The sequence below is a fragment of the Capsicum annuum genome, chromosome 10 (genome assembly GCF_002878395.1).
Source record: "Capsicum annuum cultivar UCD-10X-F1 chromosome 10, UCD10Xv1.1, whole genome shotgun sequence".
Taxonomy (NCBI): Eukaryota; Viridiplantae; Streptophyta; class Magnoliopsida; order Solanales; family Solanaceae; genus Capsicum; species Capsicum annuum.
The window spans coordinates 173,723,690-173,739,950 of NC_061120.1; the positions used below are offsets into that span (position 1 = coordinate 173,723,690).

Consider the following 16,261-nt stretch of genomic DNA (forward strand, 5'->3'; position numbering starts at 1 on the left):
ATAATTCTCAATGATATAAATTTATAAATAATTAAGTAGGTCTTTTATAATAAAAATCATCACATATATTATCTATAAGGAAATGCAATAACTAGGCACAATTTCATCAGTAAAAATTGACACAATAAAGAGAAACTTGTTGTCATCATTGTAATAGGATGTAAGGGGATTGAATAAATAGATCTATGATTTCTAAAATAAATCATAGGTGGAATCTATAAATAAGAAAGACTTACTTTTATAATATTTTCAATCGACCTCTATAAATTATGACAAAAACTGAATTGGTAACACAATATCTTCAACTGCATTATCTATAAGACAATAAAATAACTGAACATAATTTCATCAGTAAAGATTGACACAATAAAGAGCAAAGTTATTTTTCATCATTGAGTTGTCAAAAATATGTTATCCAGTTATCCATAAAAAATCAAATCATTAAAAATAATAAATCATTAAAAAAACATTATTTGTTTCAAGCTACCAAACTACATGTTATCAATTGTCTTTGCTGACACCATTCTCATCATTGAGTTCCTTAACAATTCTCAGCACATCCACTTCATTTTCTTCGTCTTTCTTCTTCTACTTTTTTATTCTCTTTTTCTTTTTCATCTTCTTCTTCTTCTTCTCTTATTTTATCCTCTCCTTCTCAAGTTCATTTACTTCTTCTTCATCAATCGTCTTTTTTTTCTCTTTTTTCTTATTTTTCTTTTTGTTCTTCTTCTTCTTCTTTTTCTTCTTCTGCTGCTGCTACTGTTGTTTTCTTTTCACCATCTTCTACTCATTTTCCTCATTTTCTTCTTCTTCATCCGCCCTTATTTCCTCATTTTTTTTCCTTCTTCTTACTTGTCTTCTTCATTTGTTACCCTATCCTCTTTCATTTCTTCTTCTTTCTTCTTTTCTTCTATTTTTCATTTGCTGCTGCAAGATCAATTATTATGACTGCAAGTTCTTAGAGATTTACTTGATGTCAGATATAAGGGGGATTGTCGACTTGTATTGTATTTTTTTAAAAGGATTGAAAAAATTATTCAAGTAAATTAATTAAGAAGAATAAAAAATAAACTAGTTTACCTTCATCTTATTGGTTCTTCTTGTTCTTCTCAATTCTCCTTAAACTCCCATATCTGACATAAGAAACAATATCCAACACAATTTTCTTGAGCAAAGTAACACGCTCACACATATCTTATCATTAGAAGTGTTTAGTGTGATTTTTTATCCACCAAAAAAATCATGATCACAAAAACGTATTGTACCTGGGACATAATTGTGACCACTTAAATCTTTATCTTCTTCTACGACCTCTATTGATAAAGTGAAGATAGTCACACTCCCCTTCAATACATCAATGAACAGGTCCCTAACTTTATTTGTGTATGACTTAAATGTTTTCATGTAGGTCTGCTTCATCTCACGGACAGTAGAAATAAGATATGGTTGCAAAATCTAAAAAATAAATATAAATTGCAAAACACTCACTAGTTTAAAAATGTTGTTGTTGTTGTAAAAAGAAAAAGTTTAACTTTGTGTTATTTTCCTTGTACTTAAATGGCTCGCATTTCATTATTTTATCTCTCTTTGACGTGTGTCATTTAAGTAGACGAAAAATGAGCAAAGGAGAAACCAGTGACTTATCGGCATACTTTTCAAGATGGAGAAGAGCCTCATATATCCAAACCTATAATCAATAGAAGTATAAATAAATCTACAAGGTTTATGTGTTATTGCATAAATAGATCAAAGTCTATAATAAATTGACAAGATGATAGATAATAAGTACAAGAAATGTCCAAAGAAAGCCATATAAAGTGTATACTACGTGATTCTTCTTGACAAACCCTTTTTTCTGTTTACTTAAATCAATTTTCTTTTTCAAATATCTCAACTTTAGTCTAATCGACTGTTTCTCCCAAGAATAACTCTCGAAGAAATCTAAATCAGTCGTTATTTTGATATAGTCTGAATTCACCTTCTTTGACGGGTCCTTTACCAGCAACATCGTGTGCATGAACCAAATTAAAGAGCACTTCAACTTTTGCTTCTTACTTAACTTATTACCTTTGATCAAGCTAATTAGCCTTGCAGTAGTAATGTTCTTGTTCTTCTTCATCTTAAAATGAAAACCTTTACTATTTTAAAGGATTTTGTTCATTTCTGATTCATCGGGGTATGCTGAATAATTCAACTTCGTAATCAGAGAAAATTCCTTTAAGCCAGAATAAGTTGTCTTATCGTTCACATAGAATCAAATTTTCATGTAACTTTTTATTCTTTTTGACATGTCGCAGCAACATGTAATGGATCATCTGCCCATTGAATTTAGAATGTTTTAGCAAATGTCTTAAGTGTCTAAAACAGATTTACTTAAAGTCAACATATAGCTTTTGTTCAGCTAAAATCTTTCTAAACTCCTTATAAACTGTCATCCTTCCTCTTATAGAAATCTTCACTGAAAAGAACCTAACTCAGCAATCCATGTAGCTAGATCGTATAATTCAACGGAGATATCTCTTGCACAAATTGACAAGGATAGGGGATCATCATCCTCTCTATCTCTAATATCACTCCTGTTCTCATCTTCACTACTATTACTTTCACTTTCTTCTTAGCTTTTGCATTCACTCTCTCCTTCACTATTCTCAATGTTATCCCTCTCATATGCACTACCGTCCTCGTATTTCTTAATCTTGCCAATAAATTTTTATTCACTTTCCAAAATAAGTAGCAATTTTTTCAGAAATCAACAATGCAATTGATAGCAACAAGGACACCATTAAAATCGATCTAATTCAGTAAAAAAAATCAAAATCGAAAGGCAATATAAACATAAAAAATCAAAAAAAAATTAGCCATTATTTAAAAAAAACACAATTAAAAATGCAAAATCAAGAACAAGAACTAAAAACTCACAGATTTTACACTAATTTAATCAAGAACGATGCAATTTTTGTAAAACCCCAAGAATCACTATACAAAAATGAAACAAAAAAAAATACTAAAATGAATCTAAAACTAATCAGGAAAGAAGATTAAATTTACCCGAGCAAGAGAAGATGAAATATTTCGACTTGGGAAGGGAAAAAAAAAACATTTGACTTCTCAATAAGTTCAAAGAAAATTGAGAGAAAAATATTTGAGGAGAAAGAGAAAAGTTGTTGCATTTATTAAATGCATTTGAAAAAGGATTGAATATTTAATAAATATAAAAAGGGATCTCATTGTATTTTTACAAACTTATATTTTATCCTCAACTTTTAAAAATGTTAAAGGGGTCTTATGACCCACAATTCTACCCCACTTTTTGCTTTTTCCTTACTCTAATCCTAGAAAATAAATAAAAAGGAAATTAAATGGGTATGACCTTGATTAAGTTTTCAAAATGGATATGATACTAAATCTTCTCCATTCACTAGCTTATCATAATTACTACTATATATAAGTGAAGGCTGGGGTGACTACCAAGGATATTTCGATAATTTTAGTGACTCATATTATTATTATTATTATTATTATCATTATTATTATTATTATTATTATTATTATTATTATTATTATATTATTATTATTGTTACTCTTATTACATTTTTTTTATTATTACTATTACTACTATTAATAGTATTATTATTATTATATTATTATTATTATTATTATTACTATTATTACTTCACTTTACTACTATATATAAGTAAAGGTTGGAGTGACTACCAAGGATATTTTGGTAATTTTAGTCACCCCAACCTTCACTTATATATAGTAGTAATATATTTTGCTTTCTTAGTAAACAACTACCAACGGTATTTCGGTAATTTTATATAGTGCAATAAGTGAAAGTTGGGGTGACTATGGAAGGTATTTCGATAATTTTAGTCACCCCAACCTTCACTTATATATAGTAGTAAATAAAATGGTTACACATGCACAGAGGTGGATTCATATTTTCAAGCATGTGGGTTCCTAATAAAATAAATAAAGCTTTAATTGGGAAAAAATGAACCTCCACAAGGGTTCTAACTCACAACCTTTAACATTCAAGTGTGTTATGCCTACCACTAAGCTATCCCACTACTTTATTAATGGGTTCCTACCTATTAATATTTAAACCTATGATAAATTTTTCTAATGTAATTATAACCCTTGTGGCAGCGGGTGTGGGTTCCCGGGAACCCACACCCGCTACCGTAGATCCACCCCTGCACATGCATATGATTTTTTTCTAGTATTTATTAATTTTGTCTTCATTTTTATGGTAAAATAAAATGGTTACACATGCATATTATTGTTTTCTTATATTTATTAGTTTTGTCCTCATGTATTCTTTTGATAATATTTTTGTTTAAACCTTAGTAATTGAATTATACATGGTAGTATTTTTTATAAAAATCTTTTTATTCCTTATTAAATGACTATCAAGGGTGTTTCGGTAATTTTAGGGTGCAATAAAATGGTTACACATGCATATTGCTTTTTCCTTATATTTATTAGTTTAGTCCTCATTTTTATGGTGTACTAAAATGGTTGCACGTGCATATTATTTTTTTCTTATATTTATTAGTTATGTCCTCATTTATTTATTTTACGAAAAAGGCTCAAAAATACCCCTGAACTATCCAAAATAGCTCAAAAATGCCCTTCTTTAGATTTTTGGCTCAAAAATACCCTCCCATTAAATATTTGGCTCAAAAATACCCCTTCCTCTAACAGAATTAGAAAAAGGATCAAAATACCCCTGAACTTTTTGAAATGGGTCAAAAATATCCCTCTGTTAAATATTTGGCACAAAAATACCCCTCCTTTAACGAAATTAAATTATTTTGATTGTTTCATTGATTTATATAAAGTTCATCATTTAATTTATATTTCATTAATTTCTTTAAGTGAAAATTCATATTTCGTTAATTTCGTTAATTTATGTTTCGTTAATTTCTTTAAAGATTAAAAAGATGTAAAATGAAAATACCTTTTTAGAATAAATGTATGTTTATTTTCCAAATAAAATTCAACCAATTTGTATTATAATTCAAATACTTTATTTCATTATCTCATTTTTAAAATTAAAAAAAATACTTTTATGTAAAAAAAATTAAAGTATTAGAGTTAAAAAGTTAAAAGTTAGGGTTTAATTCAATCGAAATAATTTAATTTCGTTAAAGGGAGGGGTTTGAGCCAGATATTTAACAGATGGGTAATTAATGAAATTAAATCATTTTAATTATTTCATTAATTTATATAAAGTTCATCATTTAATTTATATTTCAGTAATTTCTTCAAGTGAAAATTTATATTTCATTAATTTCGTTAATTTCTTTAAAGATTAAAATGATGTAAAGTGAAAATACCTTTTTAGATTAAATATATGTTTATTTTCCAATTCATATTCAACCAATTTATATTATAATTCAAATACTTTTTTTCATTATCTTATTTTTAAAATTAAAAAAATACTTTTATGTAAAGAAAAATAAAGTATTAGGATTAAAAATTTAAATTTAGGGTTTAATTCAATTGAAATAATTTAATTTCGTTAAGGGGAGGGGTATTTTTGAGCCAAATATTTAACAGAGGGGTATTTAACGAAATTAAATTATTTCAATTATTTCATTAATTTATATAAAGTTCATCATTTAATTTTTATTTCATTAATTTCTTTAAGTGAAAATTTATATTTCATTAATTTCGTTAATTTTTTTAAAGATTAAAAAGAAGTAAAGTGAAAATACCTTTTTAGAATAAATGTATATTTATTTTTCAAATCAAATTCAACCAATTTATATTATAATTCAAATACTTTTTCTCATTATCTTATTTTTAAAATAAAAAAAAATACTTCTATGTAAAAAATTAAAGTATTAGGGTTAAAAAGTTAAAGTTAGGGTTTAATTCAATCGAAATAATTTAATTTCGTTAAGGGGAGGGGTATTTTTGAGTCAAATATTTAACAGAGGGGTATTTTTGACCCATTTCAGATAGTTCAGGGGTATTTTTTATCCTTTTCCAAATTCCGTTAGAGGGAGGGGTATTTTTTAGCCAAATATTTAACAGAGGGGTATTTTTTAGCCAAAAATCTAACGAGGGGCATTTTTGAGCTATTTCTGATAGTTCAGGGATATTTTTGAGCCTTTTTTGTTATTTTTATAATATTTTTATTTAGACTTTTGTAATTGAATTATACATGGTAGTAATTTCTTATAAATATCTTTTGGTTCCTTATTAAATTACTTATTTTTTATACCCCAAGAGTATTTCGGTAATTTTATGGTGCAATAAATTGGTTACACATGCATATTGCTTTTTCCTTATATTTATTAGTTTTGTCCTCATTTTTATGATGTAATAAAATGGCTACACATGAATATTACTTTTTCTTTATATTTATTAGTTTTGTCCTCATGTATTATTTTAATAATATTTTTATTTAGACCTTTGTAATTGAATTATACAGGGTAGTAATTTCTTATAAATATCTTTTTGTTCCTTATTAAATGACTATCAAGGGTATTTAGGTCATTTTATGATGCAATAAATATTTCGGAATCGGTGTATGTCTCCTCAACTTATATATTTGAAACTTTCAAATGAAATGTGCATCATGTACTTTTCCAGGAATGTCCAAACAAAAGATGTGTCGTCAACTGTAGTTGCAACAATCTAGCTAGATTTTTATCCACTTATGTAATCACTTCTGTATTGATTGGACCAGTCTAGCAAGCTCAATTTTGTTCCACACTGAATGTATATATTATGTTAACATCAGTTCATTGTACTACATTTCTTTTCTTTTACTCCTATACTAAACAATTAAAACAATTAGGAAATAATCTTCTCCAAAATTGGATCTCTTTTGCACATTAGTGTTACCGAAATGTCCGTGCCTTGCACGGGCACGGGTATCTAGTTGATATATATGCTGGATTTGGTTTTGATCAATATTCAATACTACATAAATATAATGTTTTCTATATGAAATTTGAAAAATGCATCGTTACTATATCTTCCATTTTGTTGTAATTGTTATTTATTCCATGTACAATTATAATACTTTAATTTCTATGGACTAATTAATCCTTTATTTACATGCCCTATGCAGTGAAAACTTTCGAACCAGATCCATTTATTTGTCTTGACTCTTGATCATGAAGATTGTTTCAATTGTTGTATTCAAATTCATAAATTGGGATAAAGAGAGTATTAACTTATGAGTTAAAATTAGTTAAAATCATAACAAAGAATTGATATAGTTTAAAATTATAATGGATTGAATGCTAAAAAACTTACAAGTTGAATCTATAGAAATTTATATCCTAAATCGAGACATAAAACAAATAGAGCAAAAAAGAAAAAATTTATTTGAGTACATGCATGAAAAAGTCATCAACTCTAGTTCTACTGCAAAATGTGATGTCGAACATAACATAAAATATATCACATGCATCTCTTAGCTTATACTAGTAAAGTAGTAATGAGAAAGGCTTTCAGTTTAATTAAGTAGACCCCAGAGGTCAACACCATCATCAACTAAAAATTCACTCCAACCAATTTTGGCTTCATTAATAGTACCACTACCATCCTTGGATAATTCTGGTATTAACATTTCCTCGTCGTCCAACAAACTCCGTATGGACGACGTGCTGCCAGCTGCAAATTCTTCATTGCAGTTGGTAGCCAATAGTAGACTTGTCCACCACTGGGCGGCATTGTTATCGTCCTCTTTTGTTCATTGAGGCTTCTGCTCTAATTGTTGACCTCTCTGTTAGATTATGGGTCATGGGTCACCATGTGGACCGATCTGACCCGATCCGTATTTGGTCAGATTAAGATTCATTCAAAAGAAAAGGGGGAAGGTTACAAAGTAACTATTCTCGCCCTAAAATTTGATATAAATTTACCTTTTTGTTCTGACAAGACTAATAATAAGAAAAAAATTCAGTGACCACAAAATCAGAAATCAACAACACTAAAATAAGGGTATTTAGTTTGTGAATCAACATTCCGTTTCCAAGAGAAACGAAATCGACTTGGAGCAAGATCCTTTCGGAGGCAAGGAAAATCAAGATCCGCTGCAAATTCTAAGGTACACAATTATTGTTTTTACTCCGAAATTACTATCAATGGTATCAGAGCTAGGTTGAATTGCCCTCTTTCTTGAGTTCAATAAAAAAAACTCTTGAAAAGATTGCAATAATCAATACCTGTAAAAATTTTGATTTCCAGTCAGACGCACCGCCGGTCTCAGGTCAGACACGCCACTAGTTCAGTCAAACACTTCTCTACTCTGGAAAGATGAGTCGTTGATCCGGTCAGACGCGCCACCAATCTAGTAAGATGCGCCGCTACATTATTTTTTAAGAAACTCAAAATTAATCGGTAGTTTAGCCGGCAACGGGTGGTGCATAGGTGGGCTACACCGGAAAAATGGAAACGAGGGTTGTTGATCGCCGATTATGGAGTTTTTCAGACCGTTTCCGGCAACGGTTTTGTCGTTGGTGGGTGAAGCCGGTGGATCAAAGTGGATTTCGGGTTGGAAGAATCCGTCGAAAATAAATTCGCCAAAAATCTTAAAGAATTTTTGCGTGAATGTTTTTTTTTTTGTTGACTATTGAGAAGTGGCTTTTAAGTAGTACATGTTCTAATTAATTACTCTACTGATGTAGAAAAGGCATCTGTGATTTATTTTTTTCTTCATTCCCTTTTAATAATAATAATAAAAATTAATAAAATGAATATGGCGTTTTTCTTTTTCTGTTTGTTCAGAAACAACTCACAGAAGATTTGTTGAATGCTTTTTATTATTATTATTATTATTATATGGTGTACTAATATGAGTGTAGTACGGGTACTACTTTGTAGTACAAACATATATTAAAAAAATTAAAAAAGGTTATAAAGTGATGCTGTTAGCACTTATTTCTTATAAATAATAATTAAGAGTTCTTTTTGGGAATCTTTAATAAAAAAAAGGAATAAAATACTTTATGCCTTTGATTTTATTTATTAATAAGGGTATAAATTAGGCTTAATATAACTTTTGTCTTAATTAGCCCTTAACTTTGTTTTCGAATTTAGCCTTCTACGATAAATTGTGACATAAGTGTCACATTGAGTGGTTTAACAATTCTTATTATTTCTTGGTTTCTATTTCAAAATTGGCTGAACGGGGTCAAACTCGAATCACTTCAAGTGGGAGTTCTGGATGTCGAACAAAGAAACAAAGTGGAAGAGCACGTCACCGAAGGACATGTTTTTGAGGTCGTGAGATCATACGAAATGGGGTCTCTAGAGCGACACAAAATCTGTTATGAAATGAGAGGGTTATACGAAGGAAAACACAAAAGAAATTGATAGAATTCAAGTCTTTTAAGATGTCACCTAACATTAGTGTTGCTAGTTTTATACATCTGTTTGAGATGAAACATGTAGAACTAGAAAACTATGTAGAAATCTTGGATTGGGAAGCATTAGCTATTTTAGCAAATTCTCTCCGTGACCCTTGGGGCGAGAGATTAATTGATGTTTACCACGAGATTTGGCCTAGCGAGCCTTTTTGGGTGTACATAAGTCATCTAGAATATTTGTGGAATGACTTTTATTTTTAGTTTGATTTGTAACATGAAATTATTATAAACTTTATATTATATATATATTAAGTTATTTATATCCTTTTATATGAATTTCATTTATTTGTTTGAGTTTAAACGACTTAATTGAAAGCTATCATTCTAATGCACATTAAGAAATTAATTTCTAATTTTGGTTAAGTGTTTAGTTAGTATATGATGATTGGATTCTTATGTATCTTTTCGATTATACACTAAACATGAAACCTTTATGTGAAATGAATTTCTTGAATGTGTAACTTGTATGCATAATTGATAATATACTAGCGTAATTGTCTCTTAATAACAGACATGGCATCTAAAAGCATAATTGCTGACTTAAACAAAAGAGAAAAACTAAATGAGGAGAACTACGATATTTGGAGTCGTAAGATATGGTATGTATTGGAAGATCAAAACGCTCTTGAAGGTATTAACCATGTCTTGAGTCTACCATAAGAGGTCAATACCGCACAACACAAAAGAGAACTTGAAGCTTATAAGGCTTGGAAAAAGGCTGATTCTATTGCACGTGGAATCGACCTCATACATGAGTATGAGGAATTTCCTACTGCTAATTCCATCTGGTCACACTTTCGAGGAATATATGGGGGTACTTCTATTACCCGCCTCAGATAGCTGACTATCAAATTTGACACTTACAAGAAACGTTATGATCAGAACATTAAATAACACCTTAGGGTGATGTCAAATATGATAGCTCAACTCAAAAATGTTAGTCACATTCTCTCGGATGAGCAATAGGTTCAGGAAGTGATCTAATCTCCTCCCAATAGTTGGGAACACCTGAAGGTCAATTTAACCTACAATGACAATATCAAAACTTTTTCTGATGTTGTGCGTCACGTTGAACTTGAAGATGAACGGATTGGTGCTGCTAAAGCTGCTTCTAATGCCTTTATGACTGAATCAAGTGGTAAGGACTCTTCAGGATTCAAGCATAAGAAGAAGTAAAAAAGGAACGAGAAGGGTAAAGAGACAGAAGAAGGATCGTCTGAGAAAAAGAACAAGCCAAATTCAAGAAGAAGAAGAAGTTTTTCAAGAAGAAAGACAAGAGCAAGATAAAGTGCTACAATTGGCAAAATATGGGGCATTTTGCTCGTGAATGTCCTGAAGGGGAAAAGGTAGCATTTCTAAATGCATCTCTAAGTTCTACATATGTTTCTCGCACTGTTTTATTAACTGAATCTTATCCTATATGGATTGTAGACTCAGGAGCCACCGACCATGTGAGTCAAGATCGAGAAGCATTTGTGGAGTTCCGCCGAGTTTCACTTGGATCAAGGTGGATCTATGTAGGAAATAATGCAAGACTTAAAGTCAAAGGGCTTGACACTTGCAAAGTAGATTTATGTAAAGGCCGGTCTTTAATGTTGCATGACGTCCTATATGCTCCAGAAATTTGACGAAACGTAGTGTCTATGTCCGTTCTCTTAGATGTTGGTTTTAATTTGTTCTTTAGTCGTAATTGTGTAAGAATTACTCTAGATAATGTTTTTCATGGTTTCGAACATCGCTATGACCGCTTTATTATTTTAGATTGTAATCCTTCAACTTATGACTATTATGTTGATCATTGTGTAATGTCATGTTATTCTAGTAATAATGATGTTGATAAAATTACATGGCATGCTAGATTGGGTCATATAAGGTAAGACCGAATGAATAAATTATCAAAGGAAGGACATCTAGGTTCTTTCTCCAAAATTGAAATGCCAACTTGTGAAAATTATCTTGCTGGAAAGATTACACGTAAACTATTTAGGAAGGATAAAAGAGCTTAATTCCTATTTCAATTAATCCATTCTGATAACTGTGGTCCAATGAATGTGAGGACAAGGACTGGTGCTTCATATTTCATTACATTCATTGACGATTTCACACATTTTGGTTATGTCTATTTGATATCTCATAAATCAGAAGTACTTGAATACTTCAAAAGATATATGAATGAAGTTGAGAATCAATTAGACAAAAGTATAAAGGCACTAAGAACCGATAGCGGACGTAAATATTTGTCAAAATAGTTTGAAGAACTGTGTATTCAAAAAGGCATTATCAAACAATTGACTACTCCTTATACACCTCAACAAAATGGTGTAGCCGAAAGGAGGAATAGAACATTGTTTGATATGACAAGGTCCATGATAGCGCAGGCAAATTCACCAATCTCTTTCTGGGGAGATGCGTTATTAACTACGGCCTACATATTGAATAAAGTGCCTTCTAAATCAGTATCTTTTACTCCTTATGAACTATGGACTGGTAATAAACCAAACTTTAATGATCTACGACCTTGGGGTTGTGCTTTATATATTAAAGATCGTTTTGGTAAGTTTGGAAAACTAAGTCCAAAAGGAAAGAAGTGTATCTTATAAGATACTCTAAAAACTCCAAAGGATATGTGTTTATTGGTGAATTGGAAGATGGAAGTAATACTGAAATTGAATCACGAGATATCACATTTTTGGAAAATGATTTTTCAAAAAGGAATGAAATAAAGAAAAATGAGCTTCTTTACGAAATGTTGAATTCAGATAATCAAATAATGTCACAGGACATGCTTGATAATTCTATTGATCAAGAAATGATTCCTGGTCCAAATGGGAGTTGTGAATCCTAAAATCCTATTAAGGAATCTGAACTTTAATTACATAAGAGTACCAGAAAAGATGTGCCTAAACGATCTTATGAGATTGAGAATTATGTCTTTCTGGTATCTCCTACAGAATTGGATAAACCTAATTCTGTGACTGAGGATTTATCGAATCCTGAAAAAATGAATGGATAAAAGCGATGAAAGAAGAATTAGAGTTCATGAAAACCAATAAAGTCTGGGATCTAGTTGATCTTCCTTCTGGGCGTAAAGCTATTAGGAACAAGTGTATTCTCAAAGTTAAATGCAAATCAGATGGATCAATAGAAAGGCACAAAGAAAGATTGGTAGAAAAAGGTTTTACTCAAGAAGCTGGAATAGATTATGAGGAAACTTTTTCACCAGCTGTGAAATTTACCTCAATTCAATTGCTTTGGGCTATAGTTGAACGTTTAGATTTAGAATTACACCAAATGGACGTGAAGACTGCTTTTCTCAATGGAGAACTAAAAGAGAAAATCTACATGGAATAACCTGTAGGTTTTGTTGTTAAAGGCCAAGAAAAGAAGGTTTGTAAATTAAATAGAGCAATATATGCCCTTAAGCAGTCTTCAAGGAAGTGGTATCTGAGATTTCATAAGGAAGTGATTTCATTTGATTTCGCCATGATCGATGAAGACCATTGTATATATGTGAAAAAATCCAATGAAAAGTTTGTGATTCTTTCACTTTACGTGGATAGTATTTTATTAGCTAGAAATAATTTGGAGTATGTAAAAACTGTTAAGTCATGGCTTTCAAAGTCATTTAACATGAAAGATATGGGTGAAGCAGATTATATATTAGGTGTTAAAATTCAAAGAGACCATTCAAAGAAAATTTTGAGTTTATCTCAAGAAACATACATAATAAAAATTTTAGAACATTTTCAAATGAATAGTTGCAAATCCATGGATACTCCTATAACAAGAGTTGAAAGTTTAAGCCTTGATATGAGTCCAAAGAATGAAAAAAAAGACATGTCTCAAGTTCCATATTCCAGTGCAGTTGGGAGTTTGATGAATGCTATGATGTGTATTCTTTCTGACATTTGTTATGCCGTAGGTCTGGTTAGCCGGTATCAATTCAATCCTGAAAGAGATCATTGGAAAGTAGTAAAGAGAATTTTTCAATACCTGAAGGGTACTGCTGATTATTTACTATGCTATAGTGGATCCGATTTATCCATAAAAAGTTATACAGATATTGATTGGGATGGTGATCTGTATGATAGAAAATCAACTTCCTGTTACTCCTTCTTGCTAAATGGTGGTGCCATTTCATGGTAAATCAAGAAACAAACTTGCACAGCCCTGTCAACTATGGAATCAGAATTTGTGGCTTATGCATCTGCAGTACAAGAAGTTGTTTGGTTGAAGAGATTCTTTGAGCATTTGAACATCGTAAAGAATTCTAAGTGTCCCATGATATATAGTGACAGTCAAGCGGCTATCGCATATACTAAGGATCCTAAATATCACAGCAAGACCAAACACATTAATATTAAGTATAACTTTATAAGAGACATAGTAGCAAGTGGAAAAATAAATTTACAATACATTCCTACACGAGAAATAATAGCTGATCCCTTTACTAAGGTGATATCTAGAGACTTGTTTAAGAAACATGTTATGGCTCTAGGATTACGTAGGATATGATTATGTTCATGTACTGTGGATGACTTGATTATAATTATTATCAATATAAGAATCTTGAAGTTATGTTCAATCTTATATGCACGCAAAAATGTATTTTATTAATACAGTGTGTCAAACAAGTCATGAGATTGGCTCTCTCACATGAGCAATCACCTCTTACGTCAAGGAACGTGAAGATAAAATTTCCACCATAAGATAATGACTTATTTTGTAAAGCCAGATGTGAGTTTCTATGATAATATAGTTTTGGAGATTATTAAAGAAAGAAACTTAGGTTAGACATTTAGAGGTATCTAGACCTAGATCTGTACGATGTTGAATCACTAAAAGAATGAGACACACACACCAATATAAGGTGATAACATCATAGAACATGTTTCATACCACGTGTGCTTAGCGACCAATGGGTTAATGGAAGAATGAATCCCTGCTTCTTCATTGTGTGAGACCCTAAAAAGTTATTTTAACTTTTCATTGGAATTACCTTAGACCTTTAACTGTTTCTTGAAGTTTCGATCGGTGTTGCTACTTTAGCATATTACTAATAGCCATGAGATATTCGGCAATACGTTGTATGTCTAAGAAAGAAGTTGATTTGGAACAACTAGATTCGAGTAGAAAGGGAAGACGATTAAAATAAGTATTTTAACTTGTTTACACAAGCTGGCTATTACACTAACCATATAAGAGTCAAGTGTAATTGTGTATATAAAGTTAATCATGAACTCGAGTTCACCTCTTTAAGAGAATGAGGGATCGGATAAGTAACTACTGAAGTAGTGAATGAAGTCTGGGGTATTGTGAGTATAAGTATCCTTATATTAGTAGAGAATTCTTTCCACATATGATTGAATTCCTAAGTATAGCTTGTAAAACCTTATAGGTAAAGCTAGTGATGCTCACAGGTCGCACGAACTACTTGCCCCATGAATTAGTGAATTGTTGATGTCGCGCTGGCTCGGGCAATGTCCACCATGTGTGAAGTGGGAGATGTTAGATTATGGGTCATGGGACACCATGTGGACCGACCCAACCCGGCCGACCTGACCCGTATTTGGTCAAATTAAGATTTATTCAAAAGAAAAGAGGGGAACGATTACAAAGTAATTGTTTCCGCCCCAAAATTTGATATAAATTTTTCTTTTCTTCTGACAAGACTAATAATAAGAAAAAAATTCTGTGACCACAAAATCAGAAATCAACAACACTAAAATAAGGGTATTTAGTTTGTGAATCAACATTCGGTTTTCAAGAGAAACAAAATTGACTTGGAGCAAGATCCTTTCGGAGGCAAGGAAAATCAAGATCCACTGCAAATTCTAAGGTACACAATTATTGTTTTTACATGGTATCATCCATAATCACTTTTCCTTTGCGCAGCCATTGTAATCTATAGTACTTTTGTTATTGTTGTGCCAATAAGAAGCATTTTCTTAGTGTTTGAGAGGTTCCAAGGTAGAGTTTTTATTATTTCATTCTTAATAATGGCTTTGCCCTTGTTGTTAATCTTTTGACGAGGAGGATGAAGAGCAATAGTAGTATTTAGCTTCTTTTGAAAGTGAGTGTTCCAGTATTTCTTCACATCGTTCGTTGTTCTTCCTGGAAGTCTTCCGGTAATAAGTGACCACCTAATTAATGAACCATAGAATAACATCACTACAATAATAAACACTTTTATCGATAGTAAATATGTACTTTCACAAAGAGTGGTAATGTTTTATCAGTATTAATTAATTTTTAATATAGGATCCAATATAGTTATAGGCTTTGCGGGCATATATTAAGAGTGTTAAAATGTACTTTTCACTAATAATTGCTTCTAAAAATATAATTTAGTAGTAATTTTTTTTTTTGAAAACTCCAGGAAAACCTGCAGCCGCTACAACCTCTGCCACAGCCTCTGCCCTTCGGGTGAGCACTCTATGGTGAGGACTTTGTGCGCACTGGGTAAACCCCTCACTGTGCAATCGCTCATAAATCACACAGAAGATGTAAACCACACTAGGTAAACCCTGTGCGACGAGCTAGATTGAGGAGGCATTAGGGAGGATCGATACCACGACCTCCGCTTTGGAAGTCACCCCTCAAACCAACTCAACCACTCCCAAAGGTGTTAGCAGTAATTTATCAGAGATAAATTGAGAAATTTTTCTATGTGTATTATTGATCACTGTTTCATCAAGTAGGAATGAAAACAATGCTTTATGCTATGTACACATGTTACTATCCAATAGGCTAACTTCCTAACAGACTTTGCAGAGGAATTATTCACAATATTCCTTTGTTATGTACACATATTCATCCTTCTAGAAGGTGTCCAAAGTTCTTTTTGTCTTGATTAGCTCATC

The 16,261-nt window shown here is 31.2% G+C and overlaps 1 long non-coding RNA gene across 2 annotated transcripts; it reads right to left on the reverse strand.

The window, feature by feature from the left end:
* Window positions 1-842: 842 nt before the first annotated feature.
* Window positions 843-3,504, reverse strand: LOC107843328. 2 transcript variants are annotated; one of them, XR_007045977.1, is made up of 2 exons: window positions 1,081-3,504; window positions 843-927 (listed from the first exon to the last, which is right to left on the reverse strand). It is a non-coding gene; the product is annotated as an uncharacterized LOC107843328 (long non-coding RNA). The 2 variants fall into 2 exon arrangements; XR_001666314.2 differs by having other exon boundaries at window positions 843-948.
* Window positions 3,505-16,261: the final 12,757 nt, after the last annotated feature.